General features: G+C 46.1%; 1 protein-coding gene across 2 annotated transcripts in view; it reads left to right on the top strand.

Moving 5' to 3' along the window:
* Positions 1 to 19,034, top strand: part of RABGAP1 (RAB GTPase activating protein 1) — a 1,076,978-nt gene that overhangs the window by 719,766 nt on the left and 338,178 nt on the right. The window lies entirely within an intron of this gene.

Consider the following 19,034-nt stretch of genomic DNA (forward strand, 5'->3'; position numbering starts at 1 on the left):
CAAGTGGACAGCCCAACGCCATATTTGGTTACTTTATTTTTGTCCGTACGCGTGCATGTTTACCTTTGTGAAGGGAAACAACCGCCATCTTTGTACATCTGCACGCGCGTGCCCTGCCCAGCCCCCTCCCCTTCAATCCGTTTACTGACGCCGCGCGCTCTCCTCTCACCCTCGCGAAGCGTCCCGAGTCCGGCCAATCAGGTATATATTTGCCTCCCAGTATGTGTAAGGCAGCAGGGGGAGGAACTGAACTCTGGGCGGGCCTGCCATATGTTGGTGTCTCTTCCAGGTTCTTCAGGGCCTAGCTAGCAACCACTGAACTGCATTCAGGACTTTTGGGCTTCTGTCTATCACGGTGCTGCTAGGCCCCTCCCACCTGGTGTGCAAGGCTGTGGGCCAGGCCCAGACACCCGGATATGTCTTTTACTCTCTGCCAGTGGTGGCACTGCCAATAGCGGTACAAAAGGAGGTGGTGATGGACGGAGCATCAGAACCAATCCATCACCGTTGTTTCGCCCACTCTGCCACCCCAGTTCAGACATGGCCATTTGCAAATCAGTCTGACCCTGTGCCTCATGGGAACAGTCCAGCCCGAACTGCCAAGCCATGCCTTTCCTGGACCGGAAACAAGCTTCCTAGCACCGGTTTCTGGCATTTCAGCCGTCTTCAGCCAGGCGTGCTTGAATCCAGTGGCAAAGTGAGCAAGGGACTCAACGTCTGAGCATACCCTGCCAACTTATGGCGAACAAAGCGGTACAAAAGGGGGTGGTGATGGACGGAGCATCAGAACCAATCAAACACTCGCACCCAGTCAACAGATCTGGGATTAATCCATCACCGTTCTTTAGCCCACTCTGCCACCCCAGTTCAGACATGGCCATATGCAAATCAGTCTGACCCTGGGCCTCATGTGAACAGTCCAGCCCGAACTGTCAAGCCATGCCTTCCCTGGACCGGAAACAAGCTTCCTAGGACCGGTTTCTGGCATTTCAGCCGTCTTCAGCCAGGCTTGCTTGAATCCAGTGGCAAAGTGAGCAAGGGACTCACGTCTGAGCATACCCTGCCAACCTATGGCGAACAAAGCGGTACAAAAGGGGGGGGTGATGGACGGAGCATTAGCCAATAGCCTCCTCTCTCCGAGGGGGCATGCAGGGTACTTCACCAGGCATTCGACCCAGGCCGCAGTATCGGACAATGACAGTGAGAGTAGTGCACCCACTGTGAACAGAGCACTGGGGCTAGGCGGCAAAATGCGGCAGCCAATCTATGGCGTGCACTTGAAAGCGGTTGCATGGGTTTGATTTCTGGCCGTTGTCTTGCGACAGCCATGTCTCCGCAGACTGCATGGCAGTGAGGTAGCCGGTGACAATTAATGAGCTGCACTGGTAGCCAAAGTGCATGCCCCAATGTGTGCCTGGCAGTGTGTGTGTCTGAGGTTGTGGGCGTGACTCTTACGTCCGTTGGTGAGACCAGTGCTGCGTCGGGGTCACAGTGGAGTGCTGCAGTCATAAAATCCCAGCTGTGTCTGCACACGTGTGCCAGTAAGAGCGGCACCTTCCTCAGTGTTTATAGGGTGGTGTAGCTGTCATCTCAGAGGGGCTAGTCACGGTGAAGTGTGTGGGCATGTGTTGCACCGAGTGAAGTGTTGTCGTGGCATGGCTGTGAGGGCCGTGGTGGTGGCCTCGCGTATGGTGGTGTGCAGGGCGGCACAGGTCAGTCCTGTCGCTGTATGCGCACACTCTGGTGTGCAGGCAGTGGGAGATCTCTTTACACAAATACGGGCATGCGGCCGTGTGCTGGGGGGCGTGGGAAGTCAGTGAACAGCTATTCAGATCAGGGCACCACTGTGAATATGAAAGCATGGATCAACCCTTGGTATGCAGAGCTGCATACGCCAAAGCATAGCTCCATCTCAGTAAGTGAGTGCAGTGGTTCGCTACGGTTGGCAGGGCAGTGGCCACAGCACAGTCCTGCTGTTGTATGCCTGTGAGAGCCACGCCGCACTCCTAGTGTGCAGGGCAGTGGGGTCTTGCTCCTGGTGTGCAGGGCTGCGACAGCCGTTTCCCACAGCGCAGGCCTGCCCTTGTATGCCTGCGAGAGCAACTCCCTACTGCTAGGGTGCAGGGTCGTGGGCAGCCATTTCCCACAACTCAGGCCTACCCTTGTATGCCTGCGAGAGCAACTCCCTACTGCTAGGGTGCAGGGCCGTTGGCAGCCATTTCCCACAGCGCCTGTCTGTTGCCCTAATGGTGAGATCTCACTCTGTGGTGGTGACAGCCGTGCCTCGCACTGAATGGGTGGGGAGGCGGCATGCATTGATCCTCGCTCCTAAAGGCCTCTCACTATGTTCTGGTGGAGGCTGAGGACGGGGACTAACACCCTTCCAAAGCCCTCCTTCTGATAGCTGTTTACATGCCGGTGCTCACACCACCACCATTAGACACGGAAAAACAACACATGAGCAGCATCCCGGGCCTGGGAGTGCCTGTGGGGCTTGAGCCTTTCCTGTGCCCTCCCGATTCAAGTCCTGACAGCAGCAGTAACAAGCATTGAAAATGCAAATGGTCTCGCCTTTAATTAAGTTAGTGATTTGCTTTGCTAATGGTATTGTATAGCAAAGCAAATGGCTTTAACTTAATTGAAGGCAAGACCTATTGCATTTTTAATGCTTGTTATTAATTGTAATGATAGGGAGTTCCTCATCAAAAATTGGTGGCAAAAACTATAAGGGCCGTAGCAGTGAGACAACTTGCCAAAAGACGACCCCTCCCACCCCCCCTGCCCCCCCTGCCCCCCCCCCCTGCCCCCCCCCTCTCCCCCACCACCGAGCGCATTTTCTGTAGATTTTGGTGATACGTTCTCTATGCAGATGAATATGAGGACATCTCTAACAAACTAAGAAGCACTTACTTCATATAGTTAAAAGGAAGTACCCTTGTTTGGTGGCGATTCACCTCTTTGTAGTCTTGTTGTCTCCTATATAGGAGGAATCATGTTATCACAGATTTCTGGAAGAAGACTCTTGAGGAACAATCATATTACTGAAATTAAAGGCACACTGGAGACATTTCCCTCCTGGTCCATTATGCAGCTATAGTGTAGAATATGCACTAGACATTTACTAAACAAGTTAGCACTCACTAATTACCAGTAGAAAGTACTCCAGTTGGGTAGACATTGTGTGCAAAGCTGTGGACTCTTGTTGGATAAAGAGAGCAAGTGAGATTCTGTTCTGGCCCAGTCATTCAATCACACACCCATACAGTCACTCACTCGCCCACAAAACCAGTAACACACCCACTCACAGACCTATACAGCCACTCGCACACCTACCGACTTATCCAGACACTTACACTCCCACAGGTTACAGTTAGGAAATAGTTTTTAAAAACCTTAGAAAATCACTGAAAAAACCAAGAGTTGCAGGGACGTTATATTTAGGCTCATATGTCACTCGTACATAACCCTAGAAATTCAGCAGTTATAGTTTCCTGAGCTAACTATAACTTATGCCCCCGCAGTTCACTTCTTAAGACCTCACATATCCCTTCACTCATGACATGGTCAGTGACATCACTGATGACATCTCAAATGACATCACTGATGAGACTATCCACAGGACCACTCATACACCCACCCACCCACCACCTCACATACCCTTTCACAGACCCATACAAGTACTCACACAACCACTCACTCATCCATAAAGCCACTCACACACCCACCCACTCATACAGCTACTCACACACCAATCACTCGCCCGTACAGCTACTCCTACAACTAGTCACTCACCCATATAGCCACTCACACAGCCACACACTCCCCCATACAGCTACTACACACCCACTGATTCACCTATACAGCCTCTTACACACCCACTCACACAGCCTCTCAGCACAGCCACTCGCTCATACAGCCACTTGCACACTCATTCACACACCCACACAACCACTTGCATACCCATTCACACATCCATACTACCACACACATCCACTCACTAATACAGCCACTCAAAAACCAACTCACAACCAGACACCCACTCATAACAGCTCTTCATTCACCCATAAAGCCACTTAATCTACCAGTCACTCACACAGCCATTCAGATGCCCCCTCACTCACTCATCCATACAGTCGCTGACACACCCACCCACTCACACACGGATACACACAGCCACACTGTCACTCACATAATATATGTTAGAAGTAGTATCACTCATTAGTAGTACACCTAGTATACTAATTACACTTTCGTAGTAGCTTAGTATATTTGTTTACCACTCAAACTCTTAGAAAACACGTACTCACTGGATGAAGTCATCAGTGATGTCATTTGAGATGGCATCAGTGATATCACTGACCATGTCATGAGTCATGTAATATGTGAGGTCATAACCAGTGCATTCCGGGGGCGTAAGGTATAGTTGCTGAATTTCTGTGGTTTTGTACGAGTGAAATCTGAGCCTAACTATAATGTCCCTGTAACCTTTGTTTTTTTCAGTGAATATATATATATATCTCCATCCCAGTGGCAAGTTAGTATTGTGTTTTCATATATGGGAAAACTGAAAAAACGGGGGGTCCCAAATGCGTTTTCCCAGTTCATTTTTCCATAAAACTTTAAGACACAGCTACAGCCCAAGCTACTGAACACATTTACACCTAATTTGGCAGAAAGCTAGATCTTGGTCCAGAAAGAGAACTTTTTGTGATGAGGTGTAAATCCGTTCAGTACTTTTTGTCCAATTAATGCTCAAATAAATTGTATATCTACGGATGCGGAGCCTCTGCAGATCTGACAGGCTGCCACCACCTCAACCAGGAAGTGGTGGCAGCCATCCTCGGACTTAGTCCAGAGTCCCAAGGAAAACACACAAAAAAAGACATCAGGGGCAAGGTACAGATACCCTGACCCCTTAGGCCTGGTGGAGGCGTCCCTCTAGGGCCAAAAATGTTTTATTTTGTATTTTTTTGAATGCATTTTATTCAATTTTGCCATGGATCCCCAAATCCACGGTATAAAAACAACAAAAAAAGTCCACCCTCTCCTTCACTGCTAATCACCGCACATATTATATCACTCGTGACATTTTCTGTGACAACATTACACTTCTATTGCAACATTTGCAATCAAATTATTGATGAGAAAACTGTGCATGGCGGGGCACGAGTTATAGTTATCCTAGGACACGAGTTATAGTTGCTTGAGTTAAGTGTAACAGGTGAATTTCTGTGGTTTTTAGAGTTTAAAACGTTACATTGTTACTGAACATTTCACCTAACTATAATATTACTTTAACATTTGTCTTTTTTTCTTGACCTGGTATGGGCGGGTAAGCTGCCGAGAGCTTCCTGGAAGCTGTTGACACTACCCTTTGCCCAGGGGGGTCTGGAGGCCCCCGATTTCGAACTTTATGCTTATAGTGCTCAGGCGCAATATTTGCATTTTTGGCAGCACCCCACGCCCTTCCAACCCCATGTAGCGATAGAAATTTATAGAGTAGCTCCCATTCCGCTGAAAACTGCGGTATACCAGCCTTATAAAAGGCCTCATTTTGAAATTGACACAGTAGAAGCACTGAGGTGGGCATGGAGAGGGATAGCCAAGAGGGCCAAACTTGTGGAATTATATGCGCCATCTATGCCGCTAGGGGGAAACCCGCTACTAACTCCACTAATAGACAAAGCAGTTACGCTTCGAGCCACGGCACATGCATTGGTGAAGGGTGAAGATCTTTATCCAGACAATACATTCCTTACGTTACAACAGATGTGCAATGCTCAGGCACCCACGGCATCAGATACACTCTTGTATTATCAGCTTAGAGCCCCCTGCCGCGCTAGATAAGTTTTCTTCCCGCAAGCACCGCCTGCACTTCCTGCGCTTGAGAATGTGTTGGCTAATCAGTCTCCTCGCAAATTATTACACGTATATACAGTATAACGCAAAAATAATCGCCGATAATGGTAGGCATGGCCAGGGCGGAGTGGGAGAAAGACTCCGGTATTGACATCACGGATAAACAGTGGCAATACTGCTGCTCACAGCTAGAACATCTGTCACCCAATTATAGATTGCGGCTAATCCACTTTAACTTTTTGCATAGATTATATCGCATGCCCTCCCAGCTGCACCGCATGGGCATACATCCGGACACGAACTGTTGGAGGTGTGGGGCTCCTGGCGCCACATTCTCACACTTGGCATGGGACTGCAGTCCGATAGGGAGGTACTGGGAGGAAGTGTTTGGGCATATTCGACAAATCACGAAACATTGGATACCGGCCACTCCACTGACTGCGCTTCTGGGTTTTGTATTTGAGGTCCCAAAGAACTCTCGAAAGCTTACGGCCATGCTGTTGCTGCTGGCAAAGAGGCAGGTGGCAATCCACTGGAAAAAACAACAGGCCCCTACAATAGCGGCTTGGGTAAATACTGTGGTCTATTGTAAAGACCAGCTGTCGCACTATTGGGAGTTAATGCCCAGCAGATCTAGGCCGGCGGATATTTGAAATCCATTTGTGGCCTGGCTGGAGGCGGGGGCTCAGACCTACAAAGGGGATAAGAAGAGAGGCACTGGCGGTATCATCATAAAATGGGGTCATAGATCAATCCCTGCGGTGTGTATTACACTTCGGGAGATGTAAGGGGAGAACCTCTATAAGATCAGAGGCATTTTGGGGAATATGGGGGCCTGTCGGATCACGACAACCAAGTAGACCGCACAACATGCTGAGTGATATCATAGATAATTAGGGTAAGGCAGAGAGGGTAGGGGAGAGGGGACGGTAGTTGTTTTGTTTAGGTTTACTAAGTACGAACATACGTCATCAGCTGTAATGAGATGATGAATGGACATAGCGGAAGTTGCACTGCTGTTCTGTTGCATCGCTGCCGGCCCTCTGGGTTGTAGGCATGCAAGCTGTGTACTGATAGTAATGCTGACGCCAGAAACAAGCTGCCGGCCTCCGGGTTGTGGGCAAATAGCTGTGTCAACCTAATTTTTCAAGGTAAATAAATAAAAAAATAAAAAATTGTTTTTTTCAGTGAAGGGAAAACAATGTGTGTGTGTGTGTGTGTGTATATGTATGTGCATATGTATATATTGTGTGTGTATGTATATATATATATATATATATATATACATATATATTAGTTAGGTCAGCATTTCCATAGGAAATGTGTTTTTGGTGATGCTAATAACTTTGGCACCTTTTGGCAATCTCCATGAAAGTTTCCAAAAAAGTGCTCTTTTTTGTATAGTTTGTTCATGGAAAGTTTCGGGTGATCTGAGAAAAAAGAGGGTTCCCAAAATGCATAATCCCCATGCATTTTCCATTGACTTCTTTAGGCAGGGCTACAGCAAAAACTGCAGAACGAATTACACCAACTCTGGCAGGAAGTTGGATCTTGGTCCACAGTTTTTGCTTTTAATGATTTGGTGTAAATCTGTTTAGTAGTTTTTGAGCTCTCTAATTGGCTGCCAGCAACCTGAGAAGCCTTTAAAGGAATTGGGGCTTAGTCTCCTGTCCTGAAGTAAAACATAAAATATAAAAGGGGGAGGGTAGGGATACCCTTCCTCCCTAGTCCCCATGGGAGGGGGACCCACAAGGAGTCCAAATGTTTTAAATCTGCAATTTTTGCTGCGATCTCCAGAGATTGGAAAAAACATAAGGGCATTTCGGGCCCACGTTGTTTAATGAAGGGAAGGGGGCAGTTGCCCCCCCTCATCGAGCCATTTTAGGCCCAGGGGAATCCACCCCTGGGGCTGAAATGCCAAAAAAGGAGGGAGGCTCCCCCCACAATTCTTTAAAGACCCCGGGGACCCCATTTCCCAGGGCTGCCTAACTTTTTAAAAGGAAGGGGGCTGGGTGCCACCCCCTCCCTGAGCCGTTAATGGCCCAAGGACCCCATCCTCTGGGGCTGGCTCGCATGTTGTTTCCCGGGGAGCCCTCCCCTGGGACACAGCAGTTTTCCCGTCCACACTGCCGTGTACAGGGGAACTTGTGCTTGCTGTCGCCTGGCGGGAGCATTTTTAAAACACCTGCCAAATGGAAGCAAACACAAAGTATGCTTCCAGCGGGTAGGAAAGTATGCTTCCAGCAGGCAGGAGCTTGCTCTCGCAGCTGGAAGCAGACTTGAGTTCTGTATCACTACCCAAGCTAATCTGGGGTTGTGAAATAGATCAAGATATAGCTCCAGCACACAGGGAGCTCCATAAATAGCTGCTCCCTCCGGGCGGTGGCAATGCCAGTTTTCGCTGCATGCGGGTAGGGGCCCTTAGGCTCGTCAGAATGGCCCCCAACGAGTGTATGGTAGGTGCCTTGGGTGGGTAACAGAGCTGTGAGGAAAAATATATATCTACATGTTTGCATCAGCCAAGTAAGTGAATCCATCTCAAATTCTCTACCACACTATCTCAGACCCACTGACCTAACTATGTCGGTCTCTGACCAAACTACTTGCTCTGTGCTCCTAAAATCACACATACTTTACAAATCTATTTCAGCCTGACCCAAGGACCTTTTATTGCCCTCTCTGACACAAACTGGGTTAACAGCTGTCAAAAGCCTCCAATTCTTGCAGGTTTAGCTTAAACTTACTTTCTGTTCCCTTGTGCCCTTATTTTGCTCTATGTCATTACAATTCTATTTGTATATGTACAACCGTATTTGCCTTGTCCACATCTAAGGATTTTACTGATGACAACACTTATTACCCTATATATGCTCCCCTGAATATCTATGTGGGGGGCAGAAGAAGCTTGTTCCAAGACGTGACACTGCGTCTGCCTTCTGCCTTGGCATGCCAATAAAAGAAGGTGCAAATACATTTCTTGTGTTTTGGGGCTGCTGGAGTCTGTTTGCTTTGCGTCGCTCTGAGGAGGGTTAGAAGATTTATTACCCAACAGAATGGCGTCAGAAGTGAGATGCATTGAAGGACTGTAATGTCACCGGTTGGTAAGTAGGCTGTAAAACGCTAAATGCCTTGCTGGAGTGACCTTTCAGTGTTTCAAATTAGAACATAGTATTTTTTTTGGAAGAAAAAAAAAAGGGGGGGGGGGTAGTAACTGGCATTTAATCTAAATAGGGGACTGAAGAGAAAGATTAATTGAGAATCTTTCTCTGTATCAATACCTTTTTGAATTGATATGTGGCAGTGGTCTACGGGACCGCATAGTCCACAGCAGAAGAGCCTAGCTAGAGAATAATTTATGACCCCAAAGGTAGGGGTAACGAAGAAATAAAAACAACCCTGCCGGAGTGTAGCGTGGGAAGCATTGACTGTTGGCTGGCGGCAAGACACAAGGAAATGATTTTCAAATTTGCACTGTTCTGTCATTGATCAATGACTGTATTTAATTATGTTTATGTGTTGATCTTTAAAAGTATTGTCCTTCTAGGTTTCTTTGAAATGCTTCTTTGAGTGATATCAAAACAAATTGCATCAGAGAAGTCAGATTGTTTTATGTAGTGTGAGTGGAGCACCCTCCCATATTAAAAGTAGGCCCCAGGGGATAGATTCCCCGGGCCCAGAATAGGCAACAGGGGGCCCCCCCACTTAAAAAAATTAAGTAAATGGCCTTGCGGGATGGGGTCTCCAGGGCCTTTTAAGGGCTTGGGGAGGCCGTCCTCAAGGCACTTTTCCCCTTTAACAAAGGGAAAAATATTTACACCGCCTGTTTGGCATCACCCCTTCCACAATAGTAGTATGCAGCGGTGTTCCGTCATTTTTCTGGCTGATGTACAGCGGGTTTTATCTACAATTGCATGTTGAAAAATGATCTGAAATCCTTGGCAGAGTTGACTGTATAGTTGATTTATTGGAGCGCAGTCTCTTCAGTTGATACTGTCCAGGACAAGTGGGTTCTTTCTTGTCTTAGTCTGAAGGCAGAGTCCACGGTTCTCCCTTTTAATTGCTGCTTGGTATGCATAGGTGCCAAATCACCTACAAGCTCCGCCCATTTGGCGCCACCCCTTCCATTTTAATAGTACGCAACAGTGCTGACTCCTGGTGGGTTGGCCACAGGTTCTGGCTTCAGGCCAGGCCCTGTTGCCAACCCCCAGCTGTGCACGGGCAAAGGCCATGCACAGTGTGGAGTTGGCTGCCTGTGGGGGGCTTGCTGAGGGGTTGGCCGCTAGCCAGTCCCTGAGTACAACCCCATACTGCGCAGATAGTAATAAAATAGTACTTTACATTTAAAAAAGAATTAGAAATTCACTGAAAAAAACCAAAGGATAAAGTAACGTTATAGGTAGGTGAATATATCAATGAGAACATTAATGTTTTGAACTCAAAAACAGACGCAAATTCACCAGTTATAGTTAGTAGAGCTAGCTATAACTGGCACCTCCACAATGCACTGCTTGTGACCTCACAGATCACATCACCCATGGCATGTTCTGTGACATAATTTATGACATCACTGATAGCATCTCAAATGACATAATTGATGACGTCACCGACAACCACATCCAAGCTTTTGTACACATTAATTTATAGACTTGTATGGCATTAGAGGCCTGAAAGTAAGGACATAATAGCTCAGAATAATATGAAGCATCATTAAAACCATCACAAATACAGCTCCCTTTGGGCTAGCAAACATGTATTACGTGCAACAGTGAACCTATACCATACACTTCAAGGGTAGCCTAGTTCGCAATAACAATCAACCACAGGTGTATGGGAAACCCTCATTGCACATGATGTTCAATATGTATAGAACAGTTCAGAGAAAGCAGTCTGTTGCAAAATTAAAGCCCTACTACGGACAGCTTTCATCTGTATATAACCCTACACCGTTACCTAACTTCAGTGGGAAATAAAGTGGATATGAGTAGAAAAGTGGGTACTGTGAAAAGTGTTTGCACTACGGACAATGGAGAGAGTTTACTCTGTACCACTGTGTTTGCAGACAGTGAAACCCTCGTGACAAATACACCACAGAGTATTATTAAAAAATCTGCTAAGAAAAGGGTACATTCTATGAAACATTTTTCAAAAAAGGCACTATTCACTTAAAATAACCAAGGTCTGAAGGTACTAAAGATCATACTACCTGCAGCCTTTCTATTGTGGTGAAAACGTTACGCATAGCCCATCTTCCGAAGCAAAAGAAGCACACATACATAAGTTAGTACCTGATGCAGAAAGTCTTCAATGCGGAGATGATTTGGACTAATAACTCAAGGCTGCTTACAGTGCTGAGTTTCTACTAGGTAGAATGTTTGCCCTGTTGGAAACTTTTTCTGCAGAGCCAAAAAATCTATGTGGAACATACTAGACACAAGTTGTCAACTGTCATCTGCGCGCAGTTACTCTTCAATACAAAGATTTATAAAGTGTTCAATACCTCTACACACCTATGATGCATTAGAATCGCATCCATTTTATAAACGCACCTGGTAGCTTGACACAGGCTATCCAAATTTGGGTAGGAAAGAATTATGGTAGATATCCCACCACTATGTAAACTATGAAACAAACTAGCAAACCCATTGGATGATGTCATCAGTGATGTCATAAAACATGTCGAGTGATGTAATATGTGAGGTCATAAGCAGTGCATGACGAGGATGTAAGTTATAGTTAGCTCTGCTAACTATAACTGGTAATTTATTATTTTTTTTTCTTTCTCTTCTCAATGTTAATGTTGTCACTGACATATCCACCAAACTATAACGTTACTTTACCGTTTGTTTTTTTTCAGTGAATTTCAACTTTTGAAAAAACATTTTTTTAACAAAAACAGCTTTGAATCACACCAAACTATAAAGTTGCATCTGAAAGAGACAATTGGTTATAGATTTCTTACCTTAGAATTACCCTCAGGTGTCAGACTGTATCCGGAGACTTTTTTGTCAGCAGTACCCCTGCGCGTCGAAAGGTGGCGTTGGTTCACTCCGCGTTCGTTATTGGCTTCGTGGTTGTCAGGATGACGCAGGGTAGCTACTTAGACGACACCCTCGCGCTCTTACGTCAGTTTTTTTACACAACATTCTACTCCAGAAGCGCAGCCCCATGCAAGACACTGACCACTGGTTCACAAAACTAGGGCCTTGAAAGGGATTCCCTGACCCTAGAAGTCAGTTCACAGAACGGGGAGGATGGGTGGGGGGGTAAGGAATCTATAACTAATCTGTCTCTTACAGATATATCGTTACCAAAGGTAAGTCTCTTGTTCATCTGAAAGAGACAATTAGTTATAGATCCCTTACCTTAGAATAGGTACCCCAGCAATACCAACCCCAGAGGTGGGTCTGCGAACCAAGTTCACACCAGAAAGTCCAGGAGAACACAACAGCTAAAGAAGCCATCTCTCTGGACTTGGCTGTCCATTGCAGTAGTGTTTTGTGAACGTGTGCTGGGATGCCCACGTAGCTGCCTGACCGATATCATTGTGGGGAACATCCCATACCAAAACGATGGTTGCTGCCGTCGCCCTGGTGGAATGGGCACACAGTTCAACTGGAGTTTCCTTCTTTGCCAAAGAGTAGCAAGCTTTGATGCACAAAACGACACACCTAGAGATGGTTTGTGTACGGCCCAACCTTTTTTGGCGCCCACGTAGCCAACAAAGAGCTGGTCATCCACCTAGAATTGCTTGGTGCGATCCAAATAAAAGGAAAGCGCACGTTTTGGATCCAGACGGTGGAGCTTCTCTTCCTCCTTAGAAGGATGCGGAGGTGGAAAGAAGGTGGGCAAAATTATGGTTTGACCAATGTGGAAAGAAGTAAGCACCTTAGGAAGAAAGGAAGGTTTGGTTCTGAGGACTACCTTGTCCGAATGAACAGCCAGAAAAGGAGGTTTTGAAGAAAGAGCCCAGAGCTCGCTCACCCTGCGAGCAGAAGTGATGGCAATCAGAAAGGCAGTTTTAAAAGTAAGAACTCTGAGAGGACAGTTATGAAGCGGCTCGAAAGGAGCTCACATAAGGTAAGTAAGAACCAAGTTCAACTCCCACTGAGGCATTACGAAGGCAACAGGAAGAAAAAGATGAGTAATGCCCTTAAGAAAGCGATTTACAACTGTGGACTTGAAAATAGAAGGCTGATCAGGAAACCTAAGAAAGGCTGAAATGCCTGAGAGGTAGCCCTAAAGAGTGCCCAGAGCAGAGCCCTGCTGGGCCAAAGAAAGAAGGAACAAGAGAACTTCAGAAAGGGGATCCACAGCCTTTGCTACGCACTATGCCACAAATTTGTTCCATCTACAGGAGTATACCGTCTTAGTGGAAGGACGCCTGGCTGCCAAGATAACTATCACAGACTTCGGGAGGCAGGTCCAAAGCTGTCAACTGCTGCGAACATGATCTACAAGCCACTGGTGTCACCGAAGACATCACTGAGGAAATCTCAGACCTATTCAACATTTTCAATCTACATTCTTTGGAGGCCTTGCCTTCCTTAGATTTTTAGTACCAAGAAATGAAGACTTCCTTGTCACACTCCTGGACTCCCTGGACATCAAGCAAACATCACTAAGCTTACTCATGTACAACACCCTAGATTTCATTACAGCCTTTCCATCACTCTTTCATGTCGCTCATAACCCTGAGCTAGACCAACCATCTCCTCTTCCTCATCGCAGTCCCCCACACAACATCATTGTATCAAGACCACCCTAACGTAGAAAATCTGATAGAGACATCTAGTCGCAGATTCCTTACCTTAGAATTCTCCTTGGATCTGGAAGACTTTCCAGCAGAACCTCTGCGCTGTGGTTGAGGGCATAATGCGACTACGTCCACCGGATGGGATGTTCACTGAGCCCATATAAGCCCTTTCCGAATGCACAGACGTCAGTTTCTTCTTTTCCAGCGCTACAAGGCGGATCTGGAGAAGCGGTTCCTTTGGCTGTTTTTTGGCTAGCTATGGCATGTTTGTCTGGAGCAGTGTGGTGCTTGGGCGAGCACCACAACTTAGGAGCGCAACGCCGGTCAACAATTGAAGCCGAAAACGCCTGGAAAGAAGACCTAGACTGGTATGTTTAGGGAAAAAAACAGTCTACACATCCTGTGGTTGCCCTAAAAAGTGGTCCAAGATCTGGGACCTTTGGAACTCCTATAGAGGACATATTCGCAACCCTCCGCTTCATTTTGACCAAGATGACCCCCCCCCCCCCCCCCTCTTCCCATACTGAATCCCTGAATCCACATGGCGTTTTGCTGCAGATGATTGTTTGTTATTGATCTCGTAGATTGTAATGTACCTTGTTCCTTCCTCTGCACTGTGTATGTTATAACGATGTATGTTAATAAAAAGAATTATATATTTTTTTAAAACAACTGAAGCCGAAGTAGATGTCACATCCGATGGGCAATGTCGCTACAGTCGCACAGCGGACGCACAGAGGTTCAGTTTTTTGGATCTAGTCTGGCGCCTGGGGAGTATTCTAATGTAAGGAATCTGCCGCTAGGCTGTCTCTACCAGATAAGGCGGTACTGAAGGTAAGTAACTTGTCCAACAAGCTTACTTGTCCTTCAAAGCGTCTTCACAGATTCATTCCAAAAAAACTTAAGCCAAGAATAGATGTCAATGTCACTCTTCAGCATCTACACATAACTGACCCAGCACAACATTTTGAATTCTCTTTTATGGTCCAGGTTAATGTGATTTTTATTTTTTTATTTTTTATTCTGCCTTATCGTGTTGGCACTGTTCTGTACTGGTGTGGTATGTGCAGTTGTTCATTTGCCAATTCAGGCTGTTGTGCATTGGTGTCAACCAGGGTGAATGTTTTGATTCTGAAGACTGGGGTTGTGTTTGAAGTACGGAGCACAACTCTGCCCTCTTTAGTTCCCAGAGTTGGTTGATGCATTCTAGGTTAACATTCCAGTTTCTGTAGCTGGTCAAGTTGTAGCTGAAATGTTTAGTATGTGAGATGAATGAGGTGGGTATGTTAAAAAGGAAGTCATTGGGTGGATATGTGCATAGGACTTGTGATGGAGCCTGTGGGATTTCAATCCAGTTTTCTTTACCTAGTCTTCAATTTTCTTATTAGCAGGGAATTTCCATTGTCTGTTAGGTATACTTTGTTATATGTTCGTGTTTGAAGTAGAATCTGAGCCCTATATTTCTTGGGAGTGCCATGAGGGATACTGAAGATGTTGATAAGAAACATGAGGTACTCTAACAGGCAATAGTTGCCTATTGGGATACAGTAAAAAGGCTTATTTTGAATATTTGTGATTGGTTGGTTATAAATAAACAGCCTATTCCAGGGTAGGCCCTACGTTTTTGGTGGTTTTCTCTTTGGTCTCAAAGATGGATTCTTAATAAATGTGACAATCAGTTGATGGCTCTAAAAAATGAGTAGTGCGAAGGATTTAAAGTCTACACCCTATGATAGAGTAACCCAGATACACACACAAGTCTGACTCCCTTATTTTGCAGGTGGGGCACACAAACATAGACCAGTTCACCATGGCAGAAAATGCAAAATCCTGAAATTTTGCTGCCAGGTTTCCACATCCCCAGTCCATGGGCAGTGCTCTGTGGATGAACTGGTGAAGGATCTGTGCCTATGATTTTCCTCCTCTCCCACTCATTCCGTATGTGGTCAGGAAGCTGTGGCAAACATCCATCACCCTCATCCCCGTGACTGCAATGTGGATCAGACAACCATGGTTCTCAACCCTGATCAAGAAGTCCATTGTCCCTCACGAGATGCTCCCCAACAGACTGGAGCTTCTCAGACTATACCACTGCCAGACCGGGCACCCAGACCACCAGTAGCTCCCTCTAGTGATATGGCTCCTGAGGTCCTGGAGTATGGTTACCTTGGTTTGCTGTTGGAGTGCATGAGGTTAATCAAAGGGGGAGAGAGAGGTAAGTAGTGGACCCAGCCTCCTGTATCCTACAAACAACTAAAAGACGTCCACTAGAAAAAGTAATGCTAAATATTAAAAAATATATCCTTCCAGATGTGTTGGTGATTCCTAAGGGAAAAGATAAATTTTCTTACAATAACCCCATCCACCAAAAGGTCCCTTGGTTGCATGCTTCATCATCGGGTTCTTCCTGCCCTACTGCGGGACGGGGCATGCTACGACCGACGGAGACGTGGGAGCACCTTTCTGGAAGGTGTGGGCTATAATGTTAGGGTAGGAGTAGAAGGGTCAGGGAGATAGTGAAAAAATTCCAGAAAATTCCTGGCCATTTGGAACTTAAACTTTATTGAATCCTGTGGCTGGTATTGTTAAAACAGTTTTTTTTTGGGGGGGGGGGGGGGTTGGGGGGAGGTGCACAGAGTGATCTGTGTTTAACTCCCGCCTTACCCCTATAGTTTTTCGTCAGGACCAGATTAAATAGATCCCTAGTACCACTCCTAAGTGATGCCTGGTGTATTCCTCAGTGCATATCAAGGTATAAATGCTGTGTGTCATACAATACCTAATTGGTATGATGCTTCGATACAATCTGGAAAGATAAGAATTCACAAAGAGGGATTAATTTACCAAAGTGGTTAAGTAGTGTAAAGATGTGGAAATAGCGTGATATATTCTTCTAGAATTGTAACATTTGTCGTACTGCCCTTTTCAAGTAATACGAACAAGACAATACACAACATATAACAGAAAACACACACTCTATGGAGTCATCATTGTTAAAGCACTCCTTGTGTGATTATGACCAGCAGTATACTTAATTTCAGGTACGTCGTTATGTACTGCACCATATATCCACATCATGAAAGTACTCGGCATATTTATAAAAAAAACGTAATTACTGCTTAAACATGACCCCATGGGCTATGCCGTACTCCATCAAAGCTGCACCCTCACCCAGTGCATTGTGCCTGCCTGTGGCTCCGTAGGTGAATGTGAGTGCCGAGCCCATCCTGATTTAATGTCAGACTGGCTCTCGTTCACTGCTTCGTGTTAGCGGTGGCTGGACCGTTAAACTTCCAAGATTGTCTCCGAAATTTGTCCGCTTCTGGTGTGTTCTGGGAGGTTGACTAAACGTATGTTTCAGAAAAGGAGACATCCCGCTCAAATTTGTTTCGTGTTCATTAAAAATGGTGGATGATCGGTAATGGAGAGAAAGGTGTAACTTTTTAATATTTACAAAAAATTGCCTATTTATTGGCTCAATTACCGAAAGCCCCATAATAGAAATGAGGGTAAGAATTAGAAAACACACAGCACCACTGGGTCTTAAGCAGGTGGTTAATGAAGAGACCTGGTGGTCCCTACTCACTCCTGTCTGGAACTATAAAGGGGCCAGATATTGGCATAAAAAACCCGAAAAATGGGACACAGGACGGCAGAAACAAGCAGGGTTCGAGATAGTTCTGCCACTCTCAGCCTGGGAAGTTGCAAGGATGTCCGTGTGCCTCGCAGTTTCACTCCCAGTCATCTGCAGAGGAGCCGGTCCTGCAGCTTATCGCAATGCACCTCAAGATTGAGGCCTTTTTTGAATACTTGTTCTGAATTTTTGGCAATCTTGGCATGCCTTCTGGCCCTAATGATGTCTCCAGTCTGGTTACCTCTGGTGGGTTTTTCTCTGCGCAGTCTGTTCCTCCAGATTTCACTCGGATGCCGGAGCCGACTTCAAATCCGGCACTGAAATCCATGCTAGACCTTTGAAGCTGGCACCTGCACCACTGGTGCTGGAGGAAAACCAGTCTCCTGTAGTGGTATCAGTCTCCGAGCCAAATTCACTTTGGCCCCAACGAGGTCTCATCCTGATGTCATACATACACCCACTAGCCTCTAGCCAATAAGATTCAGACAAAACCATACCTTTGCCTCGGTCCAATGACATTCAGACAGAACTATGCCTCTGAGCTGCACGCCAGCGGTCCAATAGCTTTCTTGTTTGGACTCTGATCAGAGCCAGCCAGTCTTTGGAGATGACAATGGAGATTAGGGAGATTATTTTCCCTAACATTATGATGAGGACAATTTGCATATGGACTTTAAGCAGGCCTTTGGGTTGAATACTTCCCTAGACAGTGGATTGTGTTCTCCCTCTGGGCCACTAATGAAATAAAGTGCCTTCTTTTGCATTCTAAAGAGATGTTCAGTGGAGGCATGGGACTTAAAACTGCCAACTATGGAAGTCAAAGCTAACATATTAATGGAAGTTAAGCAACTGGGACAAGCTTCATCAAAACCCTTACTTCCATTTAATTGAAGCCCTGACTATCATCCTTATGAGCACCTGGGCTAAGCCCTGTTCCTCTCTGCCAGTGAACAGGCAAGTTGTCCGATCCCACAGATTGGTGATCCGCAACTCTGATGCAGCACCCTACACCAGAAGGTTTTGTGGTTCAGAAAGGGTTGCAGCCTCAAACAGCAACTGGCTGTTACTTCCACTATTTCTTAATGCCGAAGGACAGAAACCTTCATCCCATTTTAGATTTCTGCTCTCTCTATGCCTTCTTGCAGATGAACAAATTCAAAATGTTCACCCTGGCCCAGGTTCTGTCTGCCCTGGATCCAGGTGACTGGATGAAAGCTCTGACCCTGCAGGATGCTTACTTTCATATACCTGTCCTGTTGTCCCACAGATGGTACTTTCTGTTAATGGTGGAGCAGGAGCATTTTCAATTTGTTGTGCGCATCTTTGGCCTTACCAATGCTCCTCTGGAGTTCATATAGGTTTTGGCTGTTGCTACATACCTTCGCATGCTGAGGATTCCAGTTTTCTCCTACTTCATCAACTGGCTTTTGAAGGTGGACTTGCCACAGTCAGTCGTAGACCACCTCCAGATGACTGCAAACCTCTTGACATTGCTTGGCTTCACGATCAGTGTGCCAGAGTCGCGCCTTACTCTTTCACAGAGGCTCCCTTTCATTGGATCTGCTCCCTTTCATTGGAGCTGTCCTGGATACGGTGCACTTTATGGCCTATTCTCCACAGTGAGTCCAGTACATTGGGACTGTGATCCCTATGTAGCATTTTGTATCCGGCCCTGTTGATTGTGACCTGTAGCATGTGTATTAAAGTATGCTACAATTCTTGATTTGTAATGTGGTGGCGAGAAAAAGAGCCAGAGGAGCAGTCATTTTGAATGAGGATAAGAGCAAT

Source organism: Triturus cristatus, chromosome 1_2 (assembly GCF_964204655.1).
Source record: "Triturus cristatus chromosome 1_2, aTriCri1.1, whole genome shotgun sequence".
NCBI classification, from domain to species: domain Eukaryota; kingdom Metazoa; phylum Chordata; class Amphibia; order Caudata; family Salamandridae; genus Triturus; species Triturus cristatus.